This window comes from Pinus tabuliformis, chromosome Q, assembly GCF_031772625.1.
Source record: "Pinus tabuliformis cultivar Carrire ecotype Pingquan chromosome Q, CPIR1, whole genome shotgun sequence".
Classification (NCBI taxonomy): domain Eukaryota; kingdom Viridiplantae; phylum Streptophyta; class Pinopsida; order Pinales; family Pinaceae; genus Pinus; species Pinus tabuliformis.
The window spans coordinates 167,410,363-167,424,256 of NC_142296.1; positions in this window are offsets into that span (position 1 = coordinate 167,410,363).

Consider the following 13,894-nt stretch of genomic DNA (forward strand, 5'->3'; position numbering starts at 1 on the left):
CTTTGCTGCACTATAAAATATCAAATAAATTTGTTGCACTATAATTTATCATTTGAGTGATTTGCCATCATCGACAACACTTGTCTCATAATGCGAACAATCTCCCCCTTTGGACTTGTCATACTGAGAATTTTCATCTGATTCATTGTCACATCTGATATCTCTTCCGTAGATTCATCTAGATATATATAAGTGAGTTGATATTCTACGAGTTGGTTGCCATCAAGTACAACACATGCATCATAATGCCAAAAATCTCCCCCTTTGGACTTGATGGCAACAATACCAAATCACTCTCCCCCTTTGACATCATGTCCAAAGGGGCGGACCAAGATATTCTCTTCCTTTGTTGTCCATACTCCTCCTGAGTGCCTGCTGAAATTTCTGAATGAGCTTTGCCATTGTATATGCCAAGGTGTACCAATCTATCCATGCTCCCCTTGAGTACATGCTGAACTCTCTGCTCTGCTGAAGTGTGCTGTTCATGCTCCCCCTGACTATAAGCAAGGTCTGCAAAAAGATGTTTTACAAGAAGAACATGACTCTATCATAAATGACCTTCCTATCACCAAGGACTCATACATACATCCATTTCCCAACCAAGTGGGGATACAATATAAATTTACATATGACAACCAAGTACATTACATCTTCATCCCTGGCATAGTGGGGAAACCAAAATAGGCCGTTACATGACCTTGACACCATAAAAGAGGTACATGACATAGAGACGAAATATCTAGACCAAGACTTATGAAAGTCATCAGCAACATCTGTCAATCACCATTCAGATCAGCAACCATGATTTCCCTCTGCATTTGTTCCACCTGAAACCAACATCAGCTGTGAACTAGAACCAAAAGCTTCTAAGATAATGCCAACAATGCATCATTATAAGTTTATCTGCTCCCCCTGAACCTGTGCCAGATGGTCTCTGTCAGACCCATATCAGACTATCTTTAACTAGAGCCTGTCCCTGCTGATATCCATCAAGCCTCCATATACGTGACTGCATCTGCACAAAACGGCGTATATACGCGGATCCTCCTCATGCAACACGCGTACACTCATTTCCAAATCAGCAACCTGTAAATGTCCCATGACAAGGTATGTTTGCATATAGATATCAACTCATCATTATAAAGTCATTCACATTATATCATATGTGTAAAACACCATAGCCATCTTATCAACAAGATCATCCATGTATCATCACTTGGGAGTATCTGCATCAATCAACATATGTAAGTAACAACCTATCAACATATAGGTAAGAACTCATCATCATCATGTCTTCAACAAAGCAACTTAAGTAATCATTCATTTATCTAGCACCATGTATCTTGAGCTCAAGATCATTTGTCAAGACTTCTTTATATCATCAACATCAATGATCCTCATCCACATGAGCGCCAAGAACTATAGGAATCCAACATCATAATTATATTATATGATCTTTATGCATATGATGACAACAACATATGAGAGACTCATCATCAAGTAATGAAGCTGTGTATTCAAGCCTTGTACTTCTCCTTATCCTTATGAAGATCACCATGTAAGCATCATATATGCACCATCTAAGAATCAATCCTGAACATCAATTATATAATCCCAAGAATCATATAAGATTTTATCATGGACAACTCATAACCACATCATAGCAAGATATATCATTTAGCCATATAAGCATCATCACCAAGGACTATTAACCATAATGCCAACAATGCATTATTAAAGGCATATGCTCCCCCTCAACCTGTGCCATCTGTTTACTGTTCGATCTGATCATGCATATATCAGCAATAAGCATCAAGACATAATCATCATCAAGTTAGGATCAAAATACTTCTAAACATCTTCCAAGTATCAAGACATTTCCACACATCCTTGTTGGGTTGTGTTATATTCTTTCCACGACTAACCTACGTAGTGAAACGGGGGGTTAGAGGGGGGTGGTAGCCCCCTTTCGTTGCGCCGATTGCGCAGCGGGGGGGCGGTAGGCCCCCCTGTCGGGGGGGTTTGAGGGGGGCAGGTAGCCCCCCTCTACGGGGTCCGGGGCAGCGCCCCGGGAAAATTTTTTTTTGGACCCTATATTAGGTTGGGGGAACCTACCTATGGTTTTGTGCATGATTTTCGCACATGGTATTGAACGCGATGGTTTTTCGGTTCATGGTACTGGATGCTTCGGCATGTATAAATATGTATTGTAACATTGAAAGGAACATAATGAAAAATCAAGCTGGTAGTCCCGGTTTTGGGATCCAGGGAAAAATCTCTGTGCATATGTGTTTTATGGGTTATGCTCTCACATTTTTTATTTTCTTTGTTTAAGAATTCGTATGCAGGTAATTTCTGTACATGGTTAAAACCTACAATCCTCAACAGACTGTAAACATTATCAAACAGAGAAAATAATGGACTGAAACATAAAAAACCCTTTTCCTGAACCTGTCCCTACTGCATTTCTTCAGACAATCATATACGCGACTGTGCAGTATCCAACTCGTGTATATACATGACTTCCCTTTAAGAAACTTTCGTATGATATTCATGACACTGAAGTTTTACACTTTCAGCTCCCCCTGAGTCTGTTATGTCTGTGTTGTACTGTGTCTGAGTACATTGAGCTGTGCCACATCTTTCCGACTGTACTTCCTTCTTCTTCCATATCTTCAAGTGTGATGATGTTTTCTCCTTTTGGTGTGATGTCCGTACTTTGTTCCTGCATTCCTTTGCTATATGTCCAAGGTTGTTACATGTATAACATCTTACATGTTTCATATTCCTCCTGTAGCAATCAGCAGCTTTGTGACCAAACATATTGCAAGAAAAACAATATCCATTAAAGTACCTGGAATGTGATGATCTTTCTGTGTGATGATCTTGAACCATTCTTCTTCTGCATCTAGCGGAAACATGTCCAAGATTATGACATTCATAACATTCAATATTATTCATTTGAGTTAATGGCCGATTATTACTTCCGTAGATAGGAGTAAAAGATTTTATTTGAAGAATCTCTTTCCTTGATTGTTGATGAGGTTGACCTCTCATCTCCTTGTTGATCATTTTGGATTTCTCTTTAGAGTTCCTTGCCTCACCTTGTGAACTAGATTCACCTTCAACAGATTCATGGAAACCAAGACCAGTCTTGATAGTAGGAGACCTTTGACTATTAAGAATATCATCCAAGACTTTAGTACTATCTTGAAATCGTAAAAGGTTATCCTTTTCTTCCAATTTACCTTTCAAGATATTTACCTCAACCTGATGTTGCTATTCCTTTTCAAGATACTTCTTCTTCATGTTTTCTTCAGCTTTTCTTCCTTCTTCCAACTGATGTCTTAGATCGAGAACTTCATTTTCTTGTTTTTCATGAGCTTGGAGAAGTTCGTTATTCTGCTTCTTTGATTCTTCAAGATATTCCTTTAGCAAGAGGATCATAGCTTCAAGACTTTCATAGCAACTGGATCTATCTTTGAGTTTCTTGATTGTTGTTCTCTTCTCACTGACTTCACCTCTTAGAGATGTTACTTCATCTTGCAACTTTTGATATTTGTCCTTGAATAACTTCCTTACCTTGCTTCCTTCCTCTTATTGAGCCTTTAGTCTGGTAGCTTCTTCTTTGAAGTCACATTCCCTTTTGTTCAATAGATCTTGTTGATCTCTAATCTTTTCTATAAGCCTTTTAAATTCTGCCTCTATTTGATATCTTTCTTGTTCACCCATAAGAGAAAATTCAGTTGCTTCACCATCACTTTCATCATCTTCACATGGATGGAAACTAGAGGATACCCAATTCATACCTGATAAATCTTGTTCATCTTCATTCTGAAGAGATTCTGAACCTGAAGTGCTTCTTCCACATAATCCCCAATCAATATACCCACTGTCATTGTTCTTCTGAGATGCCTTCTTCTTCTTAGGTGCTTTCTTCTTAAGCTTCTTTCCCATAGTTCCACGGATCTCCTTCAAGTGATTAAGCTTCTACCAAAGGACCTGCTCTGATACCAATTGTTGGAAATAATACTGAGAGGGGGGGGGGGGGGGGTGAATCAGTATTATCAGATCAATAAAACTTTTTCATTTCCATACTTAGATACATATACGCTACTTCAGTCAAGGGAACCCGTGTGTATACGCAGCTGTGTCTAATGAAACTAGCATATATCCAAAATACTTATGATTCAGTTAATCCATTAAATATTGATCTTTAGTTAGAGCATCAGAACTTCATTAACCATATGAACAGTAAGTAGGTGCAGTAAAACAGAACAGATCATCACACACAAGAATCACACATGAACACCATGATATAAGGTGGAAACCCAATGTGGGTGAAAACCACCTACTGCAGGTCGTCTCTATCTTCTTTCAATAAGATACTTCATTTTACAATATTTTGTATTGGTGCAGTCCTTTACTAGTACGCAGGCTTCTACCTGCAGAGGGCTACAACCCTCTCTCGTTTTCCAAACTCTCCTAGATGGGAGCTACAACCCCCTTAGCTCTTGTACTAGCTGATCCATTTACTAGTACGTAGGTGCCTACCTACTGAATGCTCCAATATTCACTCATTCTCCAGTTGCTACCGGAAGGGAGCTACTACCCCCTTTGCTCTTGTACTAGCTGATGTACTACTACGTAGGCACTGGCCTACATTCTCCTTTCACCCTCCAGGGACCACATTTCATACATTTTCAGACTGGATACTCTTGAAGCACAACACTACAATCTGAAGGCCATGTTTCATACAATTTTCATACTAGACCCATAAATATCATTGAAGCACAAAAGAGTCAATACTAGCATCATCAATTTCTGAATCACTTAAACACTGAAACCCTGTCAACAACACAGTCACCAGAACACAGAGCAGACACAGAACTCTGCAATAACAATCAGAACCAACTGTATCATCAAAATCATGCATCAGAGTGCATAGGCTACTTGGAAGTGCTGAACCTGCGTTTATACGCAACTTCATCAAGGTGAACCAGCGTATATGTCATTAATTACTTCTTCATAACTTTGCTGCACTTCCTGACTTCAGACATAACCAGATCATTACATATACAAGGATAATATATGTGTTAGCACCCAGATCTAGTCCATCAGATCACATAAATATGAGTCATTATGATCCTGATCCAATATTAGTTCTCATCCATCAATACTGAAGCTAAACACAATCAACCAAACAATATATGCAGAATACTGACACCTTTAAACTGTCATCAGAACCCATCAACAATCAGAACCACCTGTGACTTCAAATATCATAGCGCAAAATGTATACGCTACTACAATGAACCAAACTTGCGTACATACGCGCTTACACCAAAGCCAACCTGCGTATAGATCTATAAATATTCAAACATGACTTGTAGCGATTTCAAACTTAAGTTATACCCATTTCAGATCATTACAGGCATCAGTATACAGATCTAGAATAAGCATAATCAACTATATAGAGATAGTTCATTTCAAACCATTTGCTCCCGATCTATCCTTAGATCTTGTTCTCCATCAACCGGTGAGATCCCTCTTTAACTCAATTCCAGATCTGCACCATAACCCAATCACAGTATTCCAGATCTAGCACTTTATCAGATATTCAATAATTCAGATGATGATTTGCCAAATGATCTCCTTCCTCTTTTATAGTCTTAGGCTTTTCACAATACCACGGTCCAAAACCATAATAACACAATACCACGGACCCAATACTTGGGATCAACACTTTTGGATGCAATACCACGGACCAAAACCATAGGATCAAAAACTATCAGACTAATACCATGAGCCAACCATGAAAGTGCGTGAACTTTTCTCTTCATGAAAGGAACTTTTCTCTCCATGAAAGTGTGTGAAATTTTCTCTATATGAAAGAAACTTTTCTCTGCATGAAAGTGCATGAACTTTTCTCTACATGAAATAAAATTTTCTCTGCATAAAAGTGCGTGAAATTTTCTCTACATGAAATAAACTTTTCTCTGCATCAAAGTGCGTGAACTTTTCTCTACATGAAATAAACTTTTCTCTGCATAAAAGTGCGTGAACTTTTCTCTACATGAAATAAACTTTTCTCTGCATAAAAGTGCGTGAACTTTTCTCTACATGAAGGAAACTTTGCTGCACTATAATTTATCAAATAAATTTCTTGCACTATAATTTATCATTTGAGTGATTTTCCATCGTGGACAACACTTGTCTCATAATGCCAACAATCTCCCCCTTTGGACTTGTCATACTAAGAATTGTCATCTGATTCATTGTCACATCTGATATCTCTTCCGTAGATTCATATAGATATATATAAGTGAGTTGATCTTCTACGAGTTGGTTGCCATCAAGTACAACACATGCATCATAATGCCAACAGTTGAATGGTTGCATTAGCTATTACATTTTACCTAACCAGCAATTGAACAATTGATTAGAGTAAGTAGGTAGGAATTCAGTTTAATTTAGTTTTCAGTTTTCACGAAGTTATGAAATAATTCATTAGAAGTTGGAGCCCAGAAAGAAGGTCCTAAAGATCTCGATAATCTATTAGTTTGGTTTTAGAATTGCAGTACCTTCTTTCAGTTTCAAATTAGATTTCAGTTTGCAAAAAAATGTGTATTTTTGGTTCAAGAGTTCCAGTTACAGAGATTATACAACAAATCATATACATGTTTGGGATTGGCACAATGGATCAGGCTACTAGTCAACGGTGTTCTTGACATCTCACAAGGAGGTGCCATCCCCATGTGGAGCCACTGTTAGGGTCCTATAATAATAGGATTCATAATTTTTAATTGACTATGGTCAGTATTGTAGTATTGTACATACCTTTGTTTTCTACAAATGTATTCCCAATTAAAAAAATGTAAAGAGGGTATGTCCTAAAATAACAATCAAATGACAAAAAGAAACAAATATCAAAAAAGTGAAAAATATGAACCCCACAAAAAGAGATAAAAATAGATCATGAAAGTGTGAAAATTCAAATGTCACTACTATTTTATGTTTTCTGCAAATAATAATTATCTGTAGCTTGTTTAAAATACCATAATCCATGATAAGTCAAACATCTTAATCTTGACTTTTCATGCTTTAAATTTAATGTTGATAAATAGAGAATAAAGATCTAGCCAAACAATTTAATCTTGGCAGATCAATAGTTAAAATAGAGAATGATAGGGAGCTCATCAACTTAATCTGAGCCCTTGGAAGATATAAGGTTAGAAGTAGATAGTTTGTCTTATAAAAGAAAAGGAAACAGAAGGGTTTGCTAGCTTAATTACACCCACCAAAATGAAGAAAAAATGTTAGGGTAAGTAATGGGTAAGTAGAAGAAAGGTTGCTGAAGTATAAAGTTGATTGCACAAAAGCACATTTATCATGCTTAATCATATGTTTCAATGTGCATGAGCAATTAATAAAGAAAAATTAGAGGTTTACAAGTTGATTTAATTTACTCCACCTCATTCATTTCATACCTATACCTACTAATTTCCCCATCCACAAGTATGTTATAGTACTAAAAATCCTTCAAGTCATAAAGGCTCAGAGCATTTCTCTAACTTTTGATGGGACCGGGCCCTTAGCTTAATGACTTATGGACATCAAGTGTTAGAATTCCCTTCATAAAATTCATTTCCCTTCATTACCCTAATAAAACCCCTTTTCCTAAGGTTAAACTCCATTTGCCTATGAAAAGTAAAAAACCCCATGTTAAGATCCATTTCACTCAAAATACCCACAAAACGATTTTATCCTAAGTATAAGTGTATGTAAAGGAAAAGCGCAAATATTACATTATACTTTGTAATATTTTCATTATGCTCATTTCAATTCATATTAATTTCTAACTTAATAATATAGCTCCCAATACACCATTTTTCCTCGTATATCAATAAATCCCCGTATGTATTACCCCTACCCTTAGTTTAACTATAAACTATTTTTTTACCCTATCCCCCCGACAAAACCCTCTTAACTCACCAATTCTCCGTAAAGTTAAGGTAATCCTTCCATTAACCCCGTCTGATCATTTATTCCCATATTTAACTCCAGAATAGTCACAAACCCCCATTAATTAAAGCCCTGGGCTGCCCCAAAACCTTTGCCCATTTCATCCGTGCTAATCTGTCCCCTGACTGTCGTCCGATCATCAGCACCTGAATCTAACTATTCATAGCCATATCAGGTTCACCGATGTCTGACCTTTACCCACCCGATGAAGTGGTATTTCTCGGGCCCCCATATGCTATGTGTCAAGCGTTAAGGTAGATCGAGTAACCTCGCCAAAATACTTCCTCCTCCAATAAAGCAATGCCATGGCTTGGGAAACCACCTCCCCGCCCAACCCGAAAAACTGCTCACTATTCATTTGTAATTCGTTCACCAAAAAATTATCGGTGTTCAATACAAAGGCTGAGAAACCCTATTTGGCCTTTTTCGATCAATTTCTTTGTAAAACCTCTGCAAGCCATTGCGACACCTTCAAACGCTGAAATCGCCAATTGAGCTCAATTTCACCCTTGAAGAAGTTGCAGAGACCCCAATCAAGCTCTCAATCTGTAGCAGAGCCCACTCAAACTTCTGCAGTTGCCGAGAACACCAATTTGAAGTTATTTCACCCAAATTCTAGATATTTTGAGGAAAAACCAGAACGGCCCTCTCATTTGAAAATGTACAGTAAAAGTCAAAAGGTTACAGTGAAAGTCAAAAAAGCATAGTAAAAGGAAAAAGATAAATCAGCCAAATGAAAGAATATCAATAAAAGTGTATCATATTGAAAAAATCAAAGAGAATAAAAGCAGCCAACAGGAAGAGAAACATCATGGAAGACAGTTACAAAGCATACAAATAAAATAAATTCATGTCAAAGTGAAGATAGATGAAAAGACAGAGAAATCAAGGTAAAAAGTAAAGTTAAACATGGAGGTAGCAAGGGTTAAATAGAGATGAAGACACTTTCACCAGAAATAATGAATTTTATCCAAAGTAAAGGTCAAAACAGTGAAAAGAGAATTAAGGTTAAAAGATGAAATCAGAGCAGGAATGGTACATTTTCCAAACATTTCCTGTTTAAGTCATACTTTTTCAGAAACTATTGTGGCCAATCCAAGATGCATTTTGAGTAACTAGAGGAATTTTTTGTTCCTAAAAGGCCAATCTACAAAAACCTATCTCACTTTTTATACAAGTATTACAAACAGGGATATAAATGCATATCTTCACAGCCTATTTTTAGGACTGTGGAAAGTCCTGTTTTTGACATCTTTTTGCAGAGAATATCATGAACAGATGAAGCTGAACTTTGGGAAACTAAAAGAGGTTTATCTCATTAAAGTAATTATCTACAATAACCTCTTTCACATTTTACATATATATCTCGGATTGAGATATACAAAGGTATTACTGGACCTTAAGTTTGCATAATTTCAAGGGCAGAATGCACAAAGGAAGGAGGTAATTAGTGACTTGGAAGCCTCATAATCAATTAAGAGTTTCTATCAAATTAGAATTTCTCTTCTTTGTCAGTATCAATCCATAAATATAGTTCCAAATAGATTCATTCGTTTTGAGTGTCCTTTATTTAAGTTTTATTAATGTAAAATAGTTTGAGATATTTGTAAAACCAATCTTGATATTTTTTCAAGATATTTCAGTTTAGAATTTGTATAAATACTTCTTCATTTGAAGTATTTTGAGTTGGATTCTATTAGACATTTCTATAGACTTTTATATCAAAAGACCTCGAAGGTTATTGTATCATTTCTTGAGCCAGCAAGTTGGATTGATGAATAAAGATCAGATATTTCCAAGGATTCATGTGTTGAGTGAACTTCAAAGAAGTATTCTCTTGTGTTATTGTTATTTTTCTCAAGTTATTCATAATATTTAATGTGTTTCTAAATCTAAATGTTATAACTGGAATAATACTTCAGAATTTGTTTAATTGCACTCTGTCTTAACAGTTATACATTTAAATGTTTTCTGCTGATATCTAAGTTAAGGAATTCTTAATTGCTCCTTGCTTTAGATTGATTTCATGAATATCCAGGTTGAAGGATTCTTAATTGCCCTTTGATATTGATTATTCCTTCATTCCTCATTCATTATATGGATTTGATAACCCTTAACTTCTCTCTCACCCCGAGTGAAACCCTTTCACCCCTCTGTCTTAAAGATCTGAAAAACACTCTGCTTTCTTGCCCTTGGAACATTCCCTTTAGTGAGTTAATCCAGTTTTGCTTCCTTATTATTTGACTCCATAGCCCAATGGTCTAAAAGACATCATTCTATCCATCTATCTAAGTGATCCCACCACCCAATCTCAAATACAAATAAAAAACCCCTTGAACAATCATAACTAGCCTAAAAGCATCTTAACTAAAACAAAGTTAAATTTTAAAGAGAGAGCCCTCTCTGAGCATCAGAAAGGCTAGGTCCTGATCTCCAAAAGCGGTTTGTGGTTACCTTTGGTTTTTCTTTCCTTTTACTTAAAAATAATTATCAGAGTGATAACACGTGGGAATGAGGATTTGAAACATATTTCAATTTTAATGTTTCGTAGCAATCTTTAGCAAAATTCATGCAATTTCTATTACCTCCACAAAGTATTCTAGAAGGTGAAAAATATCTCATTTGAAATTATTTTCTTTTAGCTCGAATGGTTTTTTAGGGAATTTGATTTTGTTTCCTGGTTTGAGATATATGAGCAATTGAAGTTACACATGTTTGGAACGTTGTGAGGCCATGCATACCATGATTTTCTGGAATTATTTTCTCACTCAAGAAGTCATCAAAGTTCAAGTGTCTTATATAAATGGAAATACATTTTCAATACCTCAAATGGGTCTTTTACGAAATTCAATTTCATCAGCTATAGTAGAAGTTATCAACAAAGTTGCAGAAATAAGTCTATAATGTGAAAGAGGCCTTTACAACATCTCATTGGATAGGAGAATTTACCAGAGAAGCCATCACGTTTTTACCAAGTAGACTGACGAGCATCACGGTTATGGGTCACCTACAAACCCAAGGTTATGGGTCAACTACACCAAAACCTTTTCATAGAAGTTCATTTTCTATGCCGCACATTGTTAGTATCACAATTGATCACAAGAATTACAGGGTATCCCTATCCTTAGTTCTTAATTTTTCGTGGTTATGGGTCATCCATAAACCCATGCTTCATCAAAGTCCATTTTCTAGGCCGCACATTGTTAGTATAATATTTTTTCACAAGCATTACAGGGTATCTCTATCCTCGGATCTTGCTTCATCATGGTTATGGGTTAAAACACACAAAACCCTTCTTCTTACTGGCTCTTCATATTCAACAAAGGCTTCTCATGGGGGAACTTGATGCAATGGGGACCATTGCTTCTTAAGGTGGCAGGAATTATCTGAATGGAAAATGGCATCCACCCATGGAATTTACCCATGGTATTGTAAGTTACATACACTCATGGTATTCATACATCCATGGTGTTTATCCACCCATGGAATTTACCCATGGTATTGTAAGTGGCATCCACCCATGGTATTCATTCACCCATGGTATTTTCCCATGGTATTGTAAGTGGCATCCACCCTTGCTATTCATTCTCCCGTGGTATTTATCTATTCATGGAATTCACTCATGGTATTGTAAGTGACATCCACCCATGGTACTCATTCGCCCATGGTATTTACCTACCCATGGAATTTACCTATGGTATCGTAACTAAAAAAGACTATAAGTAGCAAGGAACATTTTGTAAATGGACAAATTGTCCACCATATTGTAACTTTTACAATTATGCCTTTTTTTAATAAAAAAAATATTTGTGGTTTTGTTTATTGTGTGTTTTCCTCTTTTCTTCTGGCATTTCAATTTTTTAGATCTTGGGGGCCTCCCCTTAAGATCCAGATCAGATTGGCCCACGTGCTGGCCTATGGTTGGTCCAACAAATCATTGTACCACCCAATCACAAACCTACATGTCACTACATTGAATACCCTAGTCAAATGATGACGTTAGCACCACGTCAGTGTACATACTACCATGTGGCATCTGCACCTGCATAGTCAACCCTGCACTTTGACTTTTTTTATATTTGGCCAAAACTTCAAAACACAATAACTTTCTTGTATGGTGTTAGATTGAGGAGATTCAATCATCGTTGTATTTATAACAATGAACTATACGATTTGGTGTTGGTTTTGAGAGATTTTGATCACTTTCATTTTTTAGCATATTTTTTATCTCCTGGATCACTCCTCCCCACTAGAAGCTTTTGGACCACCAAAAGTCTATTTTTACTCTACAAGTAAGTGAGGGTAAAAATCACTCACTTTTCTGATCTTTATCCACCTTTATTTACTTGGATTGATACATTTGAGCCCCACACAAAGATACTCCACATTGCCTCTACGTGAAGTTCTTATCCTCTTCTCAAGAATAGGGTCCTCCTGCAGCTCAATCAAATATTCAGGAGAAAAATCTTTTGTTGATGGAATATGAACATTCTTTTATTGATCAATGATCATAGGAGGCTCATACAATCTCAATTCTTCCACATTCACAACAGAATAAATTTGCATGTACGATGGTAAATCTAATCGGAAAGTGTTGTTACTAATATTCTCTGAAATTTTGAAAGGACCATATCTGATTATTTTGAGATTTTTACCTTCACTATGTAATCTTTCCTTGCTTATGTAGAACCAAAATTGATCTCCCACTTGGAAATCACGATCAATTTGATGCTTATCATGTCTTGTATTGTATTTGGCTTGAAGTTTCTCCAACTGTTCCTATACCCTTTGATGCACTAATTAGATTTGTTCAATGAAATCCTTACCTTTGTCCACATCACTATATCCATCTACTGCAATATCTTTACCAAAGATGAAATCCAAAGGATACTCTAGGAAAATAACCTAAACAAGCTTCAAATGGAGATACTTGTGTAGATGAATGCTTGACATGATTGTAGGCATGTTGGATGTAATGCAAATGCTCATCCCAAAGCTTAGGATGCTTACCACAATATTCTTGAAGAAGCACTCTTGTTATTTTCACTACTTCTTTCTATCCATTAGTTTGCGGATGAAATGTGTCCATGAGTTCCCATAAACTTCACAAAAACTCCTCCATAGATTGAGAATCTTGATAAAAAATAATAGAAGTAGGTAACCCAAAGTTAACCCAAACATTTTGGAAGAACATTTTTGCAATTTGTTCAGTTATGACTTATTTCTTACAAGGCATCCACACACACATTTTGTTGAAATGATCCACTACGACATATAAATAATCATGACCTTCTTTAGACATTGGTACCCCCCCACAAAATCCATAGAAACGCTTTCCAAATGACAAGAAGGGATATGAAGTAGAGTGTACAAACCCAATTTCCTATTGTGTGGCTTACTAGTAGCGCACATAGAACATCCTTTTACATATCTTGATACAATTTCATTCATACAAGGCCAATTAAAATACCTTTGTAGTTGAGAAATTGTTTTTCCTACACCAAAGTGACCAACAATAAGAGAAGTATGGACTTCCCTTATGACAATAAATCTTTCACCCCATGGAATACACAACTTGAAGATGATACAACAACTTGTTATGAACATGATAATCCAACTGTTCAACATGATTTCCTTGACTCAAAGTTGCATAAACATCTTTAAAATATTCATCTTGAGCATAATGTTCAATATAACTTTCATGCATGATTGAGTTATGCTTAAGAATGACAGATGCATTAACAATAGGCCTTGATAACATTTGTTGTAAATACCTTTCTTATACCTAATAACCAAATGAAATTGCTGCAAATATCCCATCAATATGAAATGTCTAACATGTGGTAGCTTGGTTTGCGATTGTAGATAT